This window comes from Meriones unguiculatus, chromosome 6 (assembly GCF_030254825.1).
Source record: "Meriones unguiculatus strain TT.TT164.6M chromosome 6, Bangor_MerUng_6.1, whole genome shotgun sequence".
NCBI lineage: Eukaryota > Metazoa > Chordata > Mammalia > Rodentia > Muridae > Meriones > Meriones unguiculatus.
Genome location: NC_083354.1, coordinates 110,180,295 through 110,202,983, shown reverse-complemented (window position 1 = coordinate 110,202,983; position 22,689 = coordinate 110,180,295). Strand labels below are relative to the sequence as shown.

Here is a 22,689-nt window from a genome sequence, read left to right as displayed (position 1 = left end):
GCATCTACAAAATTCCTTCACAGCATATTTAGGATAGTGTTTGATTGAAAAACTAGGCACGAAAATATGAAGGGGCTACCGCCAGAGTTCTGCCTCTTTCTGGTCCCTTCTTAGTTCTCCGCTGGTGATTTAGATTAGATTTGGCTTGTTTTTCATACTAATTTTAGAACTGAATCCCAACTCAAAGAAGATCTCTTAGTGGGTTGATTAACTTCGGTTCATTTGGGTCCTGATATTTTCCTGCTCTCAGGATTCACTTGTGAGATGCAGAAACCTGAGTGAGTTAGTGGGGGCTGCAGGTAGGGTGCTGTGAGTGAGTATAAGCTTGTACCATCAGTCCAACTTCTGCCTTTTATGCACTAGTGAAGCTTAGCAATGTGCAGACCAGGTGGGTGAGTCCAGTTTTCTGAATTGAGGAAGAGAAAGGAGAAAAGCTGGGAGGCAGGAATCTTTGTGGTAAAGATAACTTGGTGGCTCTCTGTCAATATTTGGCACTCGCCTTAGCATATTTTGAAAGCTATTAAGGTCGATAAAACAGCATGCTTTTGGTAAAAGGAGAGGCTCCCTTCAAGTCCTCCTGCACTGCTATCAGGCTGTTAAGGAATCCTCATCCTTTGAATCAGAAAGCAAAATGAAACTCATTTCAAGCCCCTTGGCAGGACACTTGGGTGAACATATTTCAACCGCTTTTAGTTTGGGCTGCCGCGTGTCGAAAAGGAGACAGCTTAGTAGAAATCCAGACAGCAGCAACCGACAAAGCTGTCCCCGGTGCAGCTCAGGGGATGGAAATGGAGTGTGCGCCCCCTCTCCTCAGCACTTCAGCTTTATCTCTGTTGTCGTATCTACTGGCTGTCATCACTCAGATGCAGAGACAAGCAGGGGCGTGGGGTGGGGGGAGCTGACAGTGTGGCTGTGGGTCACACAACTACTGCCAGGGTCTCTGCCACTTCCTGCTGGAGAAGCAAGGGCTCGAAACACAGTCTCACTGTGGTACTCATCTGGAGCCGCCCAAGCCCGTTAGTTCCAGGATTGGGGCGGGCATGTTGCTGCCTACTCCGAGGAGTGGATTATCTCTGTTGGGACTTGGATGAAGAGAGAATCACTTTCTCAAGTTTTAATGACTATCCACAGCACTTGGACTCCTTTCAAGAAGTTGGCAATCTGTTTCAAGCTTAAGTTGCTAAAAACAAAACAAAACAAAAAAACTTTTGAATGCTGATCCATTTAGCCAGAATGAGAACTAAAATGATAACAGAAGCTGCAGTGCTAGGCCACTGTCCCCTTGGCTGTTTTCACTCATGTAATTTCCTCCTCTCTAGTTAATAGCTATTAATTAGCTGCGTGGCGTTCCTCCTTCCTGTTTCCTCAGTTAATGCTTTATATACACATGTTTGATACCCTAAATCAGAATGTTATTGAAGGTACTCATCTAGAGCTTTTTGTGTTCAGCATACTGTTGACAGTTTCCCAGCTCATTTCATGTAGAAATTCCTGATGTTTTGGTGTCTGTGTTTTTCTGCTGTGAAGTGTTTCTTTCTTCAAAGCCCCCAACCTCTCACCTCTGCTTTAGCTTTTCAGGGACCAGCCTTTCAGTGGAGGCACAGGTCACATCTCAGAAGATCCCACCAGCTGCATCATTTCCTGTAGATTTTCCAGTATTTCACGGCTTCCAGCATTTTAGAATGTATTCCCTCATATTTGCTGACACAAATTGGTGGCAAACACTTTAATAACCAACAACAATTTCCTTCAGAAATATAAGGGCAAATCTCCCCCCTCCCCTGTGTGTATGTGTGTGTGTGTGTGTGAGTGAGACTTTGCAATAAGAAATTGTTTTTCTGGGTATTATGAAAAATACATATAATCTAGTGTTAAGAAAAATAGTTGCTTAGAACTAAGCATAGCTTAACTATTGTTCATATTTTATAGCTCAGATTCCATATCCTTTCATTTGTCAGGATAGCTAACAAGTTCAATTTTTACTACTTTTACAAGGAAACTAGATGAGAAATGTGTATGTCTGCTTGTTTGAAACATTTAGGTTGTTTGTCTTTAACCATCTATGTTTTGTTGTTGAGAACAATCTTTTCTACTACTCCATACCATAAATTATGTTTTGAAATCCGAGATGTAGACAGAAAAACAATCCAATGGTATGATCTTAAATCAGTGCCAGCTTTTTTGAGCTATTCCATTATCAGCCTCATAAATTAGATCCACTTAATTTTCTGTAAAACAAATTATTGATTCTTTGCAGATTAGAAACCAAAGGAGATGCTCTTGACTCAATGGCCTCGCTGCAAAGGCCTCTGCAGGCTTAGCCGTAAAATCCCCCACTGAAACAATGCTCGTGACTCGTCGCCATTAGGCAGGAATGATAACAGAAACCTTGGAATCTTTTGGATAAGCTACCTGTGTAATCAGGGGAAGTCACCGCGAGCTGAACAGAAGGCTTTGTGTCGGAGGACCGTGATTGAAGTTCAAAAGGCTTAGCAGAGGTCAAGCTGGCAATGTCAGGTATTTCCCCAAGTTCACTTCATTCAATTAAGGTGAAACAATTCTGCTCCTGTGAAAGGGCTTTCCTTACCCTGGAGGGGCCCAGGCACGGGGACGCCTTTCCTCCGCTACATCCGCGTCGGGGCTGATTTTTCAAAAGATGGATTGAGTTGATTCTCAGGAACTCTCTGTGTGAGGATGCAGTGCAACATGTGAGGCTGAATGTCATGGACAGCCTGGAAGTCACAGCATTTATCTGCTCGGAGGAGCCAAGTATCAGCAACTAAATTCTTCTGAGCTTTTTTTTTGGTAGAGGTGCTCATTCTTGTGACAGTCCTGTTAATTGAGCTGCTTTTCTTCCTGTTTAGTCTAAACTTATGTCGATTGCCTTGACCCCTGCCTAACCCAGGAACAAAACTGCCAGGACTGAGAGCTTTCTTAGAGGCTCCTGTCTTCTCCGCTCAAAGCGGCTTGACCAGAAAATTTTTAAAATAGAATGGTGCCCATGGCTGTTTTAAAAAAGTGCTCTTCCTATATTTAGGATTTTAGTTTTGCCTTACTATGCCAACCTCTTTTCATATACTGTCTTATTTCTTAGTTGGAGTGATCATTTCACAAACATGAGTGAACTCTGTGAAGGAGACATACCCTAGCTGCCACAAAGGATCAGATTACAGAGATAAATTGATATTTGAGAGGTCCGGAATACCAACTAATTACAGCACATACCTTCAGGAAATTTACAGACACACACACACACACACACACACCTCTTACATTAACATCCTGCTTGTGTATGTGACTATAAACATTTCAATTATAGAAAAATTATGAGGATAAAACACAATTTTAAATTAAACAGTGTGTTCCAGTAAACATATGAACATATGTTTGTTACAGTTTAAGATATATGTTTAAAATCCCACAATCCCAGTTATCTGGGCGGCTGTTGTTACAGTTTAAGATATATGTTTAAAATCCCACAATCCCACTTATCTGGGCGGCTGTTGGCAAGCATTATCACTCAGTACTCCCTAACCTGGTTAATTGAGATGCAGCAAACATTATTCCCATTCAGTACTTCCTAACCTGGTTAACTGTTAGATTCTGGGCCTATCCAAGCCCACCAGAATCTTTGAAATTGAGATCCAACCACCTGTAGTTTCCCAAGGTCTCCTGGTCTAGACCGTCGAGCTATGAAAGCTTGAAAAAGATACAGGTCTAGAAAAACACATCTTTGTGTTCTATGAGTTTGATGTTCAGGGACATGTTTGGTTCACCAAGGAAGCAATATCCGGGTTTTCACGTTCACAAACACGTGGTCACAATTGGTCCCCTGTAGCTTTCAGCTGAAGAGCTCCCTGTTTTATAGACAGGAAAAAGGGTTCTGTTTAACTGACCAGTTATCAGGAAGTTAATAGGTGAGAGAATCAGGATCTGGTCCCTCTTTGGCTGGCTGTCCAGGGCTTCCAGGAATTTGATTGACTTCTGGAGGCCTCGAAGCCACTGTGAGTCCCTGCAAGGCCATCTCTGCTTAGTTCCTGTGGCCCGCCTGTCCATTCCCTATATCCATTCCTGCTTAGGGCACTAGGCTGAGCTGCGCGCGCTTCCCTCTGTGCTGGGTTATGGGCTGGGCTGCAGAAGGCTGCCTTCAGCCCTCTGCCCTCGGCTCCCCGCCCTCCAAGGGGTGAGATTTGGTTTTTGGACAAGAATGGAAAGCTTTCCAGTGTAACAGCAATTTCAATTTTGTTTTGTTTTGTTTTTGTTGAAATTTGGGATGACTCCAGGGGACAAAGACTTTGATGCGGGTCGTGGGAGGGTTTCAGGATACAGGCACAGACATGGCAGGTATGGGAAGGACGCGTGTGCTCACCTGCTTTGTGTCTGTGTGCTGGGGTCAGTGAACTGTGGGATGGGGAAAGGGCCACACACCACCTCTCTGGGTGGCCAGACCCCACAGGGCACTGTGATTGGGAAGAGGTCTCTCTCAGGGCCATTGCCCTCTTCCCCCATGTGCTGTTCATTATTCTCTTTATGCACGTGTTCCCAGCCCCTGGAAAATACTCAGAAGCCGCTGTCGTTGCGCAGAATCGGCTTCAGCACAGGGACTCCCCTCAGCACCCCGAGACACACATGGGGATTCTGTACTTGAAAGGACACAAAAGCCTCCGCACAATAGACAGGAGCAGGATCTCCCGAGGACCGGAGCGACCCCCTCCGTCTGAGTGGGAACAGGTGGTATTTATCGGAGCAGACAGCCCTGGGCAGCTGGTGGACGCGTCCCTCCAGCTGGGCATCTTCTCTCCGTTTAGCCCGACCACACCTGCTTCAGAAGGCAAACAGCCGCTCTCATCTCCAGTGTCCCGACGAGGCGACTGGGGTTCCCATCAACCATTCAGCTTCCCCAGCTGCAGTGGCTCACCATGTCTGGGGACTCCATCTGGCCTCTTGCTAGGCAAAGAAAATTAAAAAAAAAAAAAAAAGAGTTAGGTTTTAGGTTTAGAGGTGGGCTTCCCCCACCCCAGGGTGTATGTGGTTTTGACCTGTTCTGGTGCTTTATTTGCACAAGAGATTTCATCATTGGACCTGTTGTATGATTAGACTTCTTCCCCTTAAAGTTTCCTTTCCCCGAAGCAGGCGTGGACACGTGAGCGCCTGTCCCTTCAAGCTTTTATTGTACTGAATTAAGAAGCAGTACCATAATCTCATGAAAGATTAATCATTTCCTGTAAGCATCTTGTACCTGCAGACAGGCAATTACTGAAGTATGTCTGAAAGAAAACAAGGACGGATGCAGAAATGATTTGGACAAGTATTTTTGGTAATGTGACTGCAAAAGTTGTTCTGGTGCCAGCACTTTTGGGGCCAGAATGAACTTCAGTGCTGAGTTAATGGACCACAGTTTGTTTAGTGCATGAGGAGTGATGTTTTCTTTGTAATGATAGCCAGGACCTCGGACTTATGCAGGTATTTCTCTCCAGGCTGTGCAAGTGTACACACTTTCTTATTTTCTTGTCTAACCAGAATAATGACTCAGACATTTGCAGTGAGTTCCAGTCCTTGTGGTTGAGAGATAGAGTGGAGACTGAGAGTGTGATTTCCATAATATCGAGAGGTTTCGTGACCATACTTACAGGTTTGCTAAACGAGAGCGAGGTTGTAGGTGATATCATGACCTAAATCCCAGAAATCCTTGCTTTGGTGGCAATATTCAGGGGTTTGGAGTCAACATAGTAAGGTTTGAACTTTCTTCTTTCCACTTTTAAGCTGTGCAACATTAAGTAACATAAGTTACTTAATGTCTCTGGCTTTAAGTGCTCTCATCTGTAAGTCTGGGTTAATTAATCTCACCTCTTGGGTCTTCTTAAAGGACAAACTAGGATGTGTCCGATATTTATCATCTACAAAGTTCTCAGTGAAGGCCACTTTATGTTTTTCTAAGACTATGACCTTTTTGCTTGTTTCTCCACATAGTGACTATAGCTTCTCACAATAGACATTAGCTCCTATTTGTTGGTGAGATTTCAACTGAGCAGTACTCTGTTATCACATCTTCATTGGCATCTTCTTGTAATAGTTTTTTCTTCTTCACTTTTCTCTCATCCCTATCTTCACTGCTTGTGATGGTCCTGGCTGGGAAGTTGTCTTCTCCCTGAGTTATGATCCCACCTTCTTGGCTTCTGATCTGAAGTCTGTGTTACATACAGTTTAAAGAACTCACATCTTTTCAGAGCGCTGTGCAGCCATTCTTAGTTTCAGACATTTTCATCATTTCAGGATACCCCTCACCACCCCCTTCTGTAATCAGCTTCTTCCCCTTTCTTCTCCCAAAGCCTTTGGCATCATTAGTGTCTCTTCTGTTACTATGATTACCTGTTCTGGACATTCAGCATAAATGGCACCAAATAATGTGACTTTTTTTTTGAGTTGGGCTTCTTTTACTCGACATAATACATTGTAAACTTTCTATTCCATTTGATTTATTTTGTGTGTGCACCTTCACATGCCATGATGTGTGTAGAGGCTGAGAACAACTTTTGGGAGTTGGTTATATTACCACATGGGTCCTGGGGATAGAACTGAGGTTATCAGACTTGGTGGCAGGCACTTTGACCCACAGAGCCATCTCACTGGCCCTATTGTTCCACATCATAGCATATTTAACTTCATGTCATGTCTGAGTAATATTTCAATGTGGGTACATTTTATATAAATATGACAGTTTTATTATTCTTACTACAAAATATTGTTGAACTTAAATCTAATGACAAGCTCAGAATCTAGAGTTATCTATTTTTTGAACAACTTTCGTGCCAGTGGCTCTTCAAATTACTCTAAAGCTGATACCTATTATATCGGCTTTATATATTTTTAATGCAAAAACAGCATAATGTACAGCAGTCTGGCTGTGGGATGCCCTAGTAGGGAAAGAACACAGAGGAGAAGGTCCATTATTCTTCAGTGGGTATACTCCAGCCTTCCCCAAGGTCCCAGGCTAATTCTTAGTAGATGGACTCTGAGTGCTTGCTGGCTCTTCAGGCCGAGTTTTGCTGTTATTTCCCCTCTTCAGGCAACTCTAGTCTTTGGCCAGCATTGGGGACTGATGCTGCCAGGAACTGTTGCCCTCACACCCAGCGCTGCAGCAACTTTCTCTTTCTCTTACACTGTGTCTGGTTTGCTCCTCAGTGACGTCACTACTCGTAATAGCATGCCTGACTCAGTTTACTCCTCTAGATTTTAATTTAGTTCGTGGGTATAGTCCATGCCTTTATCTATCATGGTGCCTAGCACATGGCGAGGATGTTGATTTTTATATTTATCAAAGCATAAATGGAGTCACCCAGATGAAAATAACATGTCTTCAAAAAGAAAAAAAAAGATATAATATTCTTTATATCAAGCAATAGTTCTGTCTGATGGTTACACATCCCAAATATATCCTGAGGCCAGCATCAGGAAGAGTGGTGACACAACTTCTTAGGACCTGTAGGTCCAAATGGCTTTTCACTCTGTCTTATGGTTTTGTTGTGGTGAAGAGACACCATGACCATGGATGGTTTTTTAAAAATTAATTTATTTATTCACTTTATGTCCTAATCATTGCTCCTTTCCTCCTCTCCTCCTAGTCCCGTGCTCCTCCCCTCTTCCCCTTATCCTTCTTCACTTTTCCCTTAGAAAATGGGAGCCCCCTTCAACTCACCCCAGCACATTTAGTCACATCAACTCTGAGCACATTCTCTTCCCCTGTGGTCTGGAGAGGCAGGAGGAAGTGATTAAAAAGCAGGCAACAGAGTCCATGCCAGAGACAGCTCCCATTCCCTTTACTAGGTATTCCACATGAAGCCTGAGCTGCCCATAGGGTACTCCTATGTAGGGGCTAGGTCTAGTCTGCATGGTCCTTGGTTGGTGCTTCAGTATCTGCTAGTCCCTCTGGACCCTGGTTAGTTGGCCCTGTTGATCTTCTTGTGGAGCTCCTGTCACCTCCAGGTCATTCTATCCTTCCCCCTACTTTTCCATGAGACTCCCTCTGCTTTGCCCAATGTTTGTCTGTGAGTCTCAGCATCTGTTTTCATCTGCTTCTGGTAGGAGCAGCAGATGGACAGCTACGCTAGGCTCTTGTCCACTAGCATAGCAGAGTATTGTTAATAGTGTCAGGGATTGACTCTCTCCTATGAGGTGAGTCTCAGGTTGGGTCAGGCATTGGTTGGACATTTCCTCAGTCTCTGCTCTAGCTTTATCACTGCACATCTTGTGGCTGGGTAAATTTTGGGACAATTTTTTGTGGATGTGTTGACGTTCCCCTCTCCCACTAGGAGTCCTATCTAGTTAGAGGGTGCTTTCTTCAGTCTTCATTACCCTTGTTACTAGAAGTCTCTGCTAGAGTCATCCCCATATCCTCCCAGAATCCTACCCTGTCATAGGTCTCAGCTCATCACAGAGATGCCCCATCCATGGTTTCTCTTCTCTCTGCAGGCCCTTTGTCCTCCTGTTCCTGCTTTTCCCAGGTCTGATCTCCACTCTCATTTCTCTCTCCCTCTCCTACCTTGTTCTCTTTTTTCAACCACTTCTGCTGTCTAATCTATTTCTCCTTCTCAGTAAGATTTAAGTGTTCTTCTTTGGGTCTTCCTTGTTACTTATCTTCTTTGGGTCTGTGAACTGTAAGAATATTTATCCTGTACTGTATGGCTAAAATCCACTTATAAGTGAGTACATACCATGTGTGTCTTTCTGGGTCTTGGTTACTTCACTCAGGATGATCTTTTCTAATTCTATCCATTTGTCTGAAAATTTCATGATTTCCTTGTTTTTAATATCAGATTAGTATTCCATTGTGTAAATGTACTGCAGTTGTTTATTTTTTTAATCTGTTCTGTTGCTGAGGGACATATAGAACATTTACATTTGTGGCTATTACAAATAAAGCTGCTATGAACATAACTGAACAAGTGTCCTTGTTGTATGGTAGATTATCTTTTGGTTATATGCCCAAGAGTGGTGTAGCTGGGTCTTGAGGTGGAACTATTCCCAATTTTCTGAGAAACTGCCAAATTGATTTCCAAAGGACCGGGGCACTCTTATAAAGAAAAACATTTAATTGGGGTCTGACTTACAGGTTCGGAGGTTTAGTCCATTATTGTCATGGCAGCACCTGGGCAGACATGGTGATGGAGAGGTAGCTGAGAGTTCTTCATCTGAATCAGCAGAAAGCAGGAAAAGAAAGTGACACTAGGCCTGGCTTGAGCCCCTGAGCCCTCAGAGCTCTCCCCCTAGTGATGCATTTCCTCTCACAAAGCCACATTCACACCGACTCCAACAAGGTCACACCTGCTAACAGCGCCACTCTCTGTGGGTCTATGGGGACCGTTTTCATTCAAATCACCACACACTCCAAATTAGAAGCTTCAGGTTATGTTTTGACTAACACTAATCTCACTGTAGTAGTCTGGCAAGAATGGTCCCAGAGTTGTGGGAGCTTTTCTCAGAATCTGACATACCAAGCTGCCACATGGAAAACAGCACAGCAGAGACTGGTGTGGGCCAATGCGGAAGGGATGCAGGCAGCTTTGATGCATGTTTGTTCCTTCCCTGGAAAAAAGGGTAAGCTAAGTGGAATCAGGATGTGTCAACACAGGAAGATGGTTAACTAGGAAGTCTATGACTGGGCCATGTGCGTGCGAGAGAGAATGGGAGACCTAGGAAGGTATGGATATTTTGCATGAGGGTCACAAGAGAAGTCATCAATAGAAAAGGGAACTGAAGTTCAAGACGATCTCTGTGTTCTGGATGATGTGGGCATAGGAGATTAGAGATTGCTCTGAAGACAGGAGAGACTTTTATCTAGAAAGGAGACACGAAGGTGTGATCTCCAGTTGAGAAGTGGTCTGAGTTAGGTTCATGAGTCCTTCTGTTGAATTTAGCTTCACGTGTCAGCAAACAAGACAAAGCATGTAGCAGGTTCCTGTCCCCACTCCCCACCACCTGGAGCCGGCTTAAGATCATGTGTGAAGAATGGATGTATATAAGAACCTGACATCTGCCTGGAAATTTCGGCCAAGTTGGTTTGACGGTGTATGGGGGGCTCAAAGCTGAGGAACCAATGTCGGATCACTTGAATCTCCTTGAAAACTGTAGGTCTCAGATCTTCAGGCTTGCTATACCATGGCTTTGGGGATGGCCTTGAACCTTCCACATCCATCTGTGAATGCATATATGTATGTATGTGTGTGTGTGTGTGTGTGTGTGTGTGTGTGTGTGTGTTGGCCAGAGGTTGGTGCTGTTTGTATTGATAAATTGCTCTCTGCCTTAGCTTTGGAGGTTTCTTTCCTGAGCCTGGAGCTCACTGATTTGGTTATACTTGCTGCTGATGAATCCTGGGAGTCATCTGTCTGTTGTTAGTGCTGGGATTATAGGCAAATATCTCCTTACTGTTTGTTTTGTTGTTTTTTTTTACTTGCATGCTACGGATGGCACTCAGGTCCTCATGTCTGTGGGACAGACGCTTTACCAATGGAGCCAGCTCCCTAGTCCTCAAATAATTTTGAAGTAAATTAGGGATCATTAGCACCACTTGCTGAACGCTGCTGTTCTCCTATTTCTTTACTCAAGCATATAAACTCTTAGATGAATCGTCCATCTAAACCGCTTTGCAAGTGTACCTTTTGAGTTATCTTTTGTTTCAACGGACGCATTGTTGTACGATTTGGCTTCTTTCAGCTCATTGTTTCCAGGTGTTCACTTCCCTTCAGCTGGGAGAAGTGAAAGTGTATCCATGGCAGACAGGTGATAGCAGTGTGTCTCCTTGTGCACAGCCTCCAACTTCCAGCTTGGGGAAGGAAGGCGTCTCACGCTCTCAGCTCTTGATTTCCGACACACGGAAGGAGTTACTGTTTTCCTTATTTATATTTTTGGGTCTGGGTGCTGTGCGTGTTTTACAGTTACATTTTCACTCACGGCACTGTCTTGTCTCCATGTAAGTCGAGAACGTGTCTGTAGCACGTGCTTGCCGCAGCCCTGGGACCCAGCTCATCCTTAGGTGATGGAGACACAGGATACTTTCTCATGTCCTAGGAACACATCACCGATAGCCAAGAAGTGGTCAGAGGTCAGCTCTACATCCAACTTTTGTGGTTCCCCAGGAGCACATCTGGGATGTTCTCGGGAGTGTCCAGATTCAGTTGGAGGTTTCCCCGACAGCGTGGTGTTTTATAGGGAGCTTGGTAGGAATCTCTCACTTACCTGCTTTGGAAATTGCTAAACAGCTCACAGGCGAGAGAGAGCTGTAGTCCAAGGCAGAGGACCAGCTGGGAAAGTCCTACCCGTGTGCAGTCAGTTCCCCTGTGGCGTCAGCACTGGGGTCCAGCTCTGGATATACATGGTCTGGAGGTTTGAGCCACCTGGTCGTTGACTGTGTAGCCCCAAATGGTTTGGTGACCTTTCTTACCTGTGACTGGGAAAAAACAATTAACAGTTTCTTGGGCTTTTCCCTAGCATTCATCCAGGCAATGGGAGGTACAAAGAGCCCAGGGTCTGGCACGAAGTTACCTCATAGTTCAATGCAGCTGCTGTCAGCATTCCTGGATCGCATTCTGAGGCCAGTGTCCACATCTCCTAAAAGTCCTCATTTCAGGTAATAAGTTTCATTGTACAGATTTGTCCTGGGTTTTCAGAAAGGACGCACATTATTTCAAAGTCTGGAGAGATCTAGATTTGAAAATGACATATATGGAATATGCCAGAACTTATAATACAGCCAGAAGTACTGGTAGAATTTATATTTTATTTTATTAGCATAAGTCAATGGAAGCAACAAGAAAGAGGCTTTCCTTTGGACAGGAAAAGATTTTGAGCATTATATATCCAAAATTTGAAGGCCTGTGGAGGCATTATTGAGGTGATCCATCCATCCATCCATCCATCCATCCATCCATCCATCCATCCATGCATTAGAGTGTTTCTTTAGGACTCAAAGAACCAAAAATTATAATAAATACTTGACTTTCCACACTAACGATTTTATAATTGCTGGTCAGATTCAAGTTCAAACGTAAAGGACATGATCTGGAAATGGATTCATTCATAAGCCTGTTGCCAGGTGATCTTCCAAAACAAAATGCTGAGGGAATCAGGGGAACAAAGTGAGAGCGCATGGCTTTCATTATCCTTGGAATATGGTTTGACTTGAAAATGAAGGGGAAACTGGGACAAACTATTTTTTTTTGAAGCCAGTTTTTAAAGAAGGTCAGTGTTTGGCTAAATGCAAAGTAATACCAAATTCAAATATTAGTTTTAAACACTGTTGCCAAACAAGGAAAGATTTCTTTTAAAGGAACATCAAAAAATAATTAAGTCTTTCCTTACCCAAACTAGCCTTTTCCATGTCTTTCTCACGTGATTACTAGATCTGGGGAAGGCCTTTTAGGCAGTGTCCTACTGTTAAAATCCTGATGGGAATCTGGAAGGTTTGATACTGTATTCTAGATAAAGGCATACAAAGAATTCAGAAATCAGGAGTTGTAGCAGTGACATTTTAAATGAAACTAAAACCTAATTTTTAAAACTTGGTGAGTTTGTCATTATGGTTAATACTATCTTTAGACTTATTTATATTTCTCCCCAGATGTGTAAAAGTATTTTTAGTGATGACATATTTTGACCAAATTATTAATTAGCTAATGGGATACTTTGAAGCCTCTAGGCTTAACCTATTGAGTGTTTTCTGAATGGAATAGAATGAAATATTTCATGATTGTTGAAGCTTCTAATGATTCATGTTTCTACAATGGATCTATTCTGCTCGCAAAGTTCGAATTCATCTTGCATGCTTTCATCAGCAAATCTTGGGCCTCCCAGAGACTGACAGGACCATTTACTCCCAAATAGTTAGATTTTCTCTTAACAAGACTGTACCTACCCCAAACCAATTCTTCTGTTTGTTTGTTTTTGAAGCAGTGTCTCAACACATTTTGTGCTGGTCTTGAACTCATGATCCTCTTGTCTTCGCCTCATAAGAGCTGGGATTTTGGAACAGGTTTGCACCATCATACTTGGCACAAACTAGTTTTTCATTGAGGCAGGAATAGCGTATGTTCTTATACGCTTATTATGAGAACACTTATTTAAGCCTTGAGTACTGAGTGCATTGTCTTTGCAAGCAGATGGTACCCTACTTCACAGTGTTTTCTCTTAGCCTCCCAAGAGAAACCCAGCCTGGCCACTCAGTAGAACACATTACTTTACTAAGTGCTTAGAATCCAGGAGTCTCAAATGAAAAACATATCCTTTAAATCATTAATGATATAAAGCTATTGAGAGTAAAACTAGCAGGAAAGAGTTAACGAGAATACAGGTCTGGTGTCACCTCTGCAGTGTCTCTTGCCGTTGCTCCCCTCCTGGTTGCTTTACATCTTGGCACAGGGAGTGTGGAACAAGAAGCCTTTGCCCCTGTACCATGTCTCCATGAAGGAGCCACCAGTGAGCTGTAAAGAGCATGTGTGAGTTTGAAGATAAAATGTTTACTGACCATGAGTTTCCAAGAAAGGGGATTTGTAAGGCAGTTTGACTAAGGGCAGGCAGGGTCGCAGGGTTACCTTCTTATGACCACCTTCCTGGCATCCACTTTGTGAACACAGAAGTCCTTCTGTATGATTCTCTTTTGGGTGATGCTTTCAGGCACATTGGACCTGAACTTATTTTATAATGAAAAAAGGTTCTCTTTAATACACAAAATAGCAAATTCATGAACACCAAGAAAAAAAATGCACAAATGGGTATTATATTGTGGTTCCCAGAGAAAGCTTCAGGTAAAGATGAACAATGCAGGGAGAGAGAGAGAGAGAGAGAGGAGAATGTGAGAGAGTACCCATATGGTGTTGGGGTTCTTAAATGCTTAATCACTAGAAAGTGTAACCATGATGCTTTTCGTAGTTAACATTATAATAATTTATCACTCTTAATTTGTGCCAATTGAATCTCGCTAATTAGCCATAGGTTTATGATGGGTCTTAAGGTAATCTTCCATGTTAAGGGTGTTATTTACTTGGTTGATAAAGGTTCTCTGTGGATGGTACTCGGTGAAATAATTAGCAGTGAGACCGTGGGTACCAGTTGGTGCATGTTTAAACTGGACAGCATCTGCTGCCGGTGGGTGCCGATTTAGTCTTCACAGAGCTGTGTAAAGTCTCGTAGAATTATATTAAATAGACATGAAACTTGACACTTTCGGCTTCGAAATTTAATTTTGTAAAAAAGGCGATTGTGGCATCCTCCAAATGGCGCATGTCTGCTGACTAAGCAGCGCGCTCTGCTGTAACTGGATCCTAAAAGCCAAGGCTGCAAAGAGAAATAATTGGAGAAAGGGAAAGAAAATTGTGTTAGTAAATTCAGCAGCCCCTAATTGCGGCTCCTTTTTTTTTTGATCAAAGGAGTCTAGACGCTACCTAACTGCAAACCAGCTTTTGTGAGTGTTACAAAGAAGCTTGCATAATTGTGAGCCCGTTTCAGCTTTGGAAGATGTCTGTGTAAACAACTTCCAATCCTTGCCCACTTGTCAGCGTTGCCTGTTGTCTGCATTTATTGAGAAAGCAGGTTTGCTGTTAGCTGTTACCTTTTGGAAGCTGCAGCCCACAGCTCACAAGCTTACCACGGTTGAAGAGCAGAGGGGACGTTTGCGTTCTTGCTTCAGCCTGCTTGAGAGATATCTAACTTCAACAAGAATATTTGCAGACGTGCAGCCGGCTCTATGGCTTGGCTGCTTGGCGACCCAAATCTTTTTTTGTTTGTTTGTTTTTGAGGGGGCCTGTGGTGTCAATCCTGACTTCCCTTATTCTTTTTGCCCCACATCATTTACAACCGATGAACATCCTATTTTAAGAAGAAAAATACAAATAGTATGTTGCAAGTGTACCTCCTTCTTTCTGCTGGAAATAATGACACAATGTGTTTCAGATAGTTCTGTGTTCGTGTGCGTGTGTGTATTTCCTACAATATTCTTTCAGGACAGGGTGTTATTATCCAACTTTTGCAAATGGGAGAACTGAGAACTTGGGGTGAGGTTGAGAAGCTTAGCCCAAGCATCGGGTGACCGAGAAGTCCATGTTGAAATGAGCCGGGCTGTAAAGTTCCTGTTCTTTTTATTACAGGCTCTAGCCATCCTTGAGGGTTTGCTGAACAGAGGCCCTAGAGATGGGATTTGCCTGAAAGTGTCTCCTGCACCAGCATTTCTCCCCAGTCCATAAAGGTACTAGCAGCTCTTGATATTAATCCTATCATTGCGGGCAGATTCATATTCACGCCTTACTTTCATTCATTGGCTCATTTGCCTCACAGGATTCTGGGAATAAATACAGGACTGGTGGGTTTAAGGATAGACTGATTTCAGAAGAGAACTGTCCAGACAGAGCAAGGGAGAGTGAGACTGTGTAGGAGCCTCTGCAGGTTTTTACTCTTTGCCACCAGGGGCCAGTGGGCAGGTGCCGAAAATCCAGGCAGGTGGCTGAATCCAGTAACAAGCCAGGAGAAAACTAGACCATGGCAGGAGAGAATGTTCTGTTTGTAGGATTTGGCAAAGGGCATCGGGCAGGTTAAACCTCAAAATGACACTGTAAGTCAGAAGTTGTTTATTATTAGAGACGGCTGAAGACTTTGCAAATACACTCTGCCTCGGTTAAATCACCCGCAAGCCTCCAGACTGCAGCACTCCTAAATAGATTAAACATTCTATTATCCATGCCACATTACAGTAATGAGACAAGGCTAATAGAGAAAATCAAACAGGAAGAGTGGGAAGTGTAGTTTATTAACTGTCAGGATCTGGGCATTAAACACCACATTGCTTTAAGTAAAGCAAAGTTTCCTTGAATGTGCTACCCACAAAATGCCTTTATCTCTTCATTCTTTCAAGACAAGCTGTACAGAAGGTGGAAAATATCAAAGTCGCCACAAAACACGGCGGAAAAGGCATATTCCAATAAAATGTCACTTTCCCTTTCCAAATGCCTCCCCTGTCCCAGCTCACTTGTGTGCTCTTTTCCCTTGTTGTATCATGACAGTTGAAATAAAGTCTCAGCAGATGTGGCTGTGTGGATGTTTCTTAATGTGACTGAAAACCAAGGGGTTTTAAATTTCCGTTTCAGAGTTATTCATCGTCTTCTGTTTTCCTAAACAGGGATACATCCTTCTATCTGTTGGGAGAACACATTGAAGATGGTAGTTTGGGTCCTACCCGGGTGAGTGGGAGAGTGCAAAGAGTGTGGGGAGAGTTAATTGCTGACTCCTTGGAAAACTTGAAGCAACAGATTTGGCCTCTGGCAAGACAATTTTACAAAAGCAGGAACAGATAATGAGCCAGACTGTCTCTCAGCTATTACTATGCCAGATGAAAGTCTTTCTCTCTCCCCCTCTGTCTCATATATACATGCAAACACATGCATGCACAGACACAATCATACAGATTTACCCCTACATGCACTCGTACACAACTCTCACACACTTACGCACAAACACACTTACCTTCTGTATCATGGCAAGTACTACCATGCCCTCCCTACCACCAGCGAATTTTGAGCCAGTTTTTCTAGAACCAACCCAACAAATCATCTTCTAGCTGCAAGCCCTGCCTGCATCAACTTCAACTTTCTTCAGGTAGGTAGTTGAGCACCGGGGCTTTAACATCTTGACCTAACATTTGACATATTAATCCTAATTTTAATCCGATACCAAGGCTTTCTGTTGTACCGAATCAATTCAGGTTAATTCAGAATTAGGTTGCTCCCACCCAGAATCAATAGCCCCACTGTTACGTTTCTCCAAAGCTGACCACCCAGCTTTATGGGAATCTGCAGCGAATTAGAGAATCTGCCTTTGCTGGAAGGCCGGGCAGCTCAGATACGGCCTGTCATTCTTTCCGGTCTACACAATACCTGCTCTTTGTCTACTGTCTCTTGCGCTAACCTGGCAGAACTCAGCCTGCCAAGCAATGAGATCTTTATTCTCCTGGAAGGAATGCTTTGCACACCAGCATTATTAAGAAATTTCTGGACAATGTTTAGTGGCTAAAGACTAATCCAAGGTTCTATTAAAAAGGCATCTGGGTAATTAATAGCACATTTGTTCTCAGCCTCCTCCCAATTTGTCCATTAGTGGAATAAAAGCCCAGGACAAAGGGTCATGTGGTTCGGTTATATTTTACAAGAATTCTTCAGGAAGTTGAAAACACGTGAGTGTTTTCCAGAGATACATATGTTTATGGCCTCTTGGAGCAGCAGATACAAAGGTCCCTGGCTTTAAACTGAGACTGTCTGTGACCACTTGCTATTGCAATCAAGAAACTGGTGCTGAATCTTGACAGTTTATCCCTGGAAATGTCAAGTTTGTTGTCAGAATGCTCCCCAAACAGGGACAGGCTGACAGGCTGACACATCCCTTTGGGGTTTAGGTTAAAAAGAATTTCCTCCAGTTGGTTTATCAATTTGAAAAAAACATGACAAACAAACAAATCCAAGTACTTCCATATGCTTTTACCTACCAGCTGAAAGCTCTTCTGGGTCCTCTTTCTAATATATATATATATATATATATATATATATATATATATATATATTTAATACATTCAGAAGCCGCAAGCATGTACCACTACCAAGCAAACTCCAGTTTTCAGACTGATGCATTCATTGTCTTTCCTAGCAGTTTGTCTTAAAAACTGGATACGCAGAGAAAATTGTAGCTGTCTGTAGATAAAAGTTAAAAACGCCTCAAAAAGCACCTTAAAACTAAGTGAAGATTTAGTATGTTTCTTATAGGCGACTATTAAATCACGGACAGTCAAAAGATCTGGAATTCATCAGGACAATGATGCCACAGTGTGTGTGGTGTGTGTGTGGTGTGTGTGTGCACGCGAGCATTGAAGGGAGGCTTGAGAGAATGGATTGGGGCAGCAACAAGGTCACAATCAATGTATAGTAGGTGGGAGGGTACCAGGCAGGCAGGCAGACAGACAGACAGACACACACACACTAGACACACACACACACACACACACGCACACACACGCACGCACACACACACACACGCACGCACACACACACACACACACACACACGCACACACGCACACACACACACACACTAGACACACACACACACACGCACACACACACACACACACACACACACACACACACACACAAGCACAGATCTGAGGGAAGTAGAAAGAGAAACTGAGACTCTGAGCTAGGGCTCTACAAGGTGTTTTGGAGGTATCAGATCAAGATCTCCAAAGTCATAAGGCATTAATTTTGCTTACACTTATTCAAGTGCTTCCTATAGGGTAGGTATGTGTATGGATCATCACATCAAATACTGACAAGGGTATGAATCACCCTCATTTTCGGATGACACTTACATGATGTGAGCAAGGCTCTGTGATCTTGCTGGTTCTAACCTACCTGCTTTCAGACAGGCACAGGCAGGCTGGCTGAGTCCTGACTTCATTCATTCTTCCGTTCTTTTGTTCGTTCTGTTACTTACAAACAACCTGTAATACACCAGCTGCTATTTGAGATATAACAGTAGGCAGACTGATTTCCAGCTCTTGCTCTTCACAGCTTACAGAGGTAGTAGGAGAAGAGAGACCATCAGCTCTAAAATTGTGAACAATTGGAAAATAGTTCAGGCTCCTCTCAGAGTCTCCTAGGGAGACTAGAAACTAGGCAGGGGTATTTGGGAACAGCTTCCTAGAGAAGAGCCTCTCCAGCTAAGCTCTGAAGATGACATGCCATTATCTAGGCAAAGAATCGAGGGGGAAAAGGTCAACATGGGAGCAGCGACAATATATGAATTTTGTAGGGGATGTGTGTGTGGCTGGACCTTGCAGAGCCTAGGTAAAGCGAGCAGATGGAGCCAGGCATGTGCATTTAAGAGATCTCATCCAGGCTTTGGAGCATCTTCAGGAGTGTCAAAGGCTCCTGATCACCAGAGATAGTATTTCCCAGTGGTCTTCCTTTCCCACTTCCTCCTCCTGGGCCTGCCTCAGACTCCAGCTAGACTGAGGTAATTGTTAACGTCTCTCCCCACCCCCGCCACCAGACACCTGGGCTCAGGAGAGCTGCCCTGGAGGCTGGACAGATCCTTCTCGTCACCTTACAGTTCTTCTGACCCCACAGAGTGTGAAGGGAAGCACCACATTATCTTGCAGTTTCATTCTGTCCTAGAACTCCTCTGAAATTAGCTAGAGAGATGGAGCTGTTAACGGACCAAGTGCCTTTTAATTTCCCTGAGGTAGGAGGTCAGTGGCGGTGTCTGCCAAAGGGTGAGGAGAGAAGAGAGATGGAGGCCAGGCCTCCCTGGGCTGTTCTTGGCCGAGAGAGTCAGGTCTCTCTGCTCAGCAGAACAAATATATGTTAGCACTTTACACAAGAATCACTCAGCTCCTCGTATTTACATTGCAAATGTGCTGGAAAAGGCAAAGCAGTTCTGTGTACCTGAAGTTTGTCATTTGTTTGAGGACACTATATTCATGGAGGATGATAGAGGCAATATTTGGAAGAGAAAAGAGTACCATTAAAAAGCCATTGGACGCAGGCAGACCCCTCTTTGCCAGGGCAGATTCTTAAAACGGCTACCCCCAAATGAGTCCCAAATGAGTGTTCCCTCCAAGCCTGGCAAGTTGCATGAGCCCAGAGCTATAAATGCCATCTGCCAGTACAGGCTGTCTCCAAGAGCAGTGTATGGCAGCCATGCCCTGGCTTCAGGCACCCTGGAGTTTGCTCTACGGGGCCCCCAGATCTCAGCCTCTGAGGTCTTGAATTCATTAGCTACTTTAGGAAGTCAGTGAAAAGAATCCCTTCTTGCTAAAACTATGCATCTTAAGCACTTTCAGGGGTTTGATTTTCACGTCAACACAGGTCCGAACATGTGCGCGGGCTCAGGTCATGTGAGGGGAAACTCAGGTTTTCAGAATTGTGCTTCACTCTAGAACAAAAAAGGCAAAACATACGAAATACAGTCAGGCAGACGCGAGAAAAAAAACAAATAAGTTCTGCAAAGCAAAGCCTACTCTTAGCGTGACAGCAGAAGTTATTCTAACTCTGCGCACTTGAAAACGGGGTGTACCTTCTCCACAAGGGCACTCACCTGTGGTGGGCATGACGTTGGATGTGTCTCTGCTGTTCTGTTCAGCTATCCCGTAGTCCAACCAGGAAACCTCATTGTTGGTATTCATTTCTATTAATCATAAAATCCTTTCTCATCCCCTCGCCCTCTCTCCCCTGCCAAGCCCCTCGCCCTACAGCAAGAATTCCTTTTTCCAGATGCCTGGATGAAGGCAAAGTTTGGGTAGGCATGTACAACTCTGGTACCTTGAAGAAACGCGGAGGGATGGGCTCATCGTCTCTCAGGATAGACACCTTTTCCGGTGTAGCTGCAAACATGACACTATCTAGCCTGGTGGACTCTGGCTTCTAACTAGCCGTTGCTGCTTGATGCGGCCTCAGAACTGGATGTCTGGTGTCCCAGGAAAGACTTAGGAATATTTTAAACATTATGCTACTGTTGTGACGTTTAAACGTGCAGACTCTCCTTATTTCAGCAAGACATGGTCCAGTTCCGTTGTCAAGTTAATACAGCACTGGCATGTGGCGTGAGCTGAATCCTAGACATGTACAGACTTGCGTAGGTTAGATACTGAAATAAAGTTAGTCCTGTGTTATAGACTTAGAATCATTTGGGTGAATTAAGTCTTTTCACTATTTCCCTGTCGTTAACTGCATAGCACTCCAAGTAGGCAATAGAATAGCAACTGGAAGAGGGCCTTAAGTACTTGCTATGTGTGAGGCTCAGTGCTAGATTCTTTATTGTATCAGACAATGTTATTTATGCTGTTACTGTCTACCTATTATACCAGTGTTTCTCAAACTGTGAGTCTGTGAGTCGTGGCCCCTTAGGGGTTAAAGGACTCTTTCACAGAGTTCACCCTAAGACCACTAGGAAACAAAGATATTTACATGGTAGCAAAATTACAGTTATGAAAATAATTTTATGGTATGGGTCACCACAATATTAGGAACTGTATTAAAGGATTGAAGCATCAGGAAGATTGAGAGCCACTGTGTTTCTTACAGTATTATTTCTGCCCTAGGAAATTCAGGGATGGGAATGCGATGGCTTGAATGAACATGGTCCTCCTAGGTTCATATATGAATACTTGGCCCAAAGTTGGTGGAACTGTTTAGTAAACATTAGAAGGTATCACCTTCTTGGAAGAGGTGTGTCAGTAGGGTTGGGTTTTAAGGCTTCACAAGCCCACACCAGGCCAAGTCTTGCCCTCTCTCTCTCTCTCTCTGCCTCTGGCCTGTGGATCAGATGTCAGCTCTTAGCTGCTGTCCAGTGCCATGCCTGCCTGCCTGCCTGCCTGCTGCCATGCTTTCCACCATGATGAGATGAACTAATCCTCTGAAACTGTAAGCAAGCACCTTGTTAAATGCTTTTATTTATTTTTTTGGTAAGTTCCCTTGGCTACGGTGTCTCTTCACAGCAGTAGAACAATGACTAAGACAAGGAGATGTGAGAGGCTGATGAGATGCTAGGATGACTAGGCACAGCTTCAAGCCATTTTGGTTTGTAGGAACTGGGCAGATATCACTGGGGTGGCTACTGTCCCCATTCTCCAGGCCTTTGTTCTCCTGTTTTTGGCTTGAGGCTCTGTTGCCCTCTTGGCAAGTTCATATCCGGAATCACAGAGGGTTGCAGAGAAGGTAGATGGAAAAGTATGAGGAAAGAGCCCAGTAGGAAGCCTCAGGGGAAGTACAGCCCTGCTGGAGAGCAGGAGAACCAGGGGGAAGAGGTAGATGTTTCAAGATCTGGAGTGAGCCAATCACCTTCCCTACCTCTCCACAGTCTTGGAGAGAATCCACTGGCCCTTTCATGATTTTAGAGTGAGGTTCACGTTTTCCAGTGGTGAAGCTTGGCCTTAGAGATAGGAGGGCAGGCAGCAGAGCCCTGAGGTTTGGTCCCAGCTAGCAGGGCCGTATGTTTCCAACAAAGGGAAGAGGCAGTTTTCTTTCCTTGGGTCTTTAGGCAGGGTTCGGGATAGCAGGTTGGCTAAAGTCTCCTATATGTGTCTTACCAAGAGCAAACATCCCTCACCTGAATGCCCCCTGTTTCCCTGGAGAAGCTGGGTTTTAGTTAGGGTTGTTATCGTAGCCTAAAACAGAGTTTTAAAATGGCTTTCTGCAGAATTCACTATCTTCCTTCGTCGTATTTGTACTAAAACTGTTATTTTGATGATGTTAAAGGGTCTTAATCGTAGATCGCTGATACTGGTGAGTTTCAGGAAGAATTGCTCTCCCTCTTGGCAGTCCTGGTGATGAGATAAGGCTGTGACCTGCCCTAAGTTAGTCTATACTGCTTAAACAGTTGACTCATGCTGAAGATGGAGGATGCAACTGAACTTGAGTGCATGTGTGATTGATGCTGTCTCTGCAGTACCACCTACGCAGCACAGCTGAGAAATGGCTGATTCCTAGGACTACAAAGAGTGCCCCCTTATACGTTTATTTGGGTAAATTGGGACTATAGGAGTCCATGAGCATATTAAAACCATGCCATGTAGAGCAGACAGAAGAACTTATCGAACACACCAGCCCAAGGAAAGAGTGAACTCCCGCCACAGCTCTGTAAAGAAGTGAACAGTGCTTAGGGG

The 22,689-nt window shown here is 43.9% G+C and overlaps 1 long non-coding RNA gene across 1 annotated transcript; it reads left to right on the top strand.

Moving 5' to 3' along the window:
- The first annotated feature begins 11,557 nt into the window (after window positions 1-11,557).
- On the top strand, window positions 11,558-15,995 carry LOC132654557 (uncharacterized). The gene is made up of 3 exons (XR_009592184.1): window positions 11,558-11,623; window positions 15,135-15,232; window positions 15,896-15,995. It is a non-coding gene; the product is annotated as an uncharacterized LOC132654557 (long non-coding RNA).
- Window positions 15,996-22,689: the final 6,694 nt, after the last annotated feature.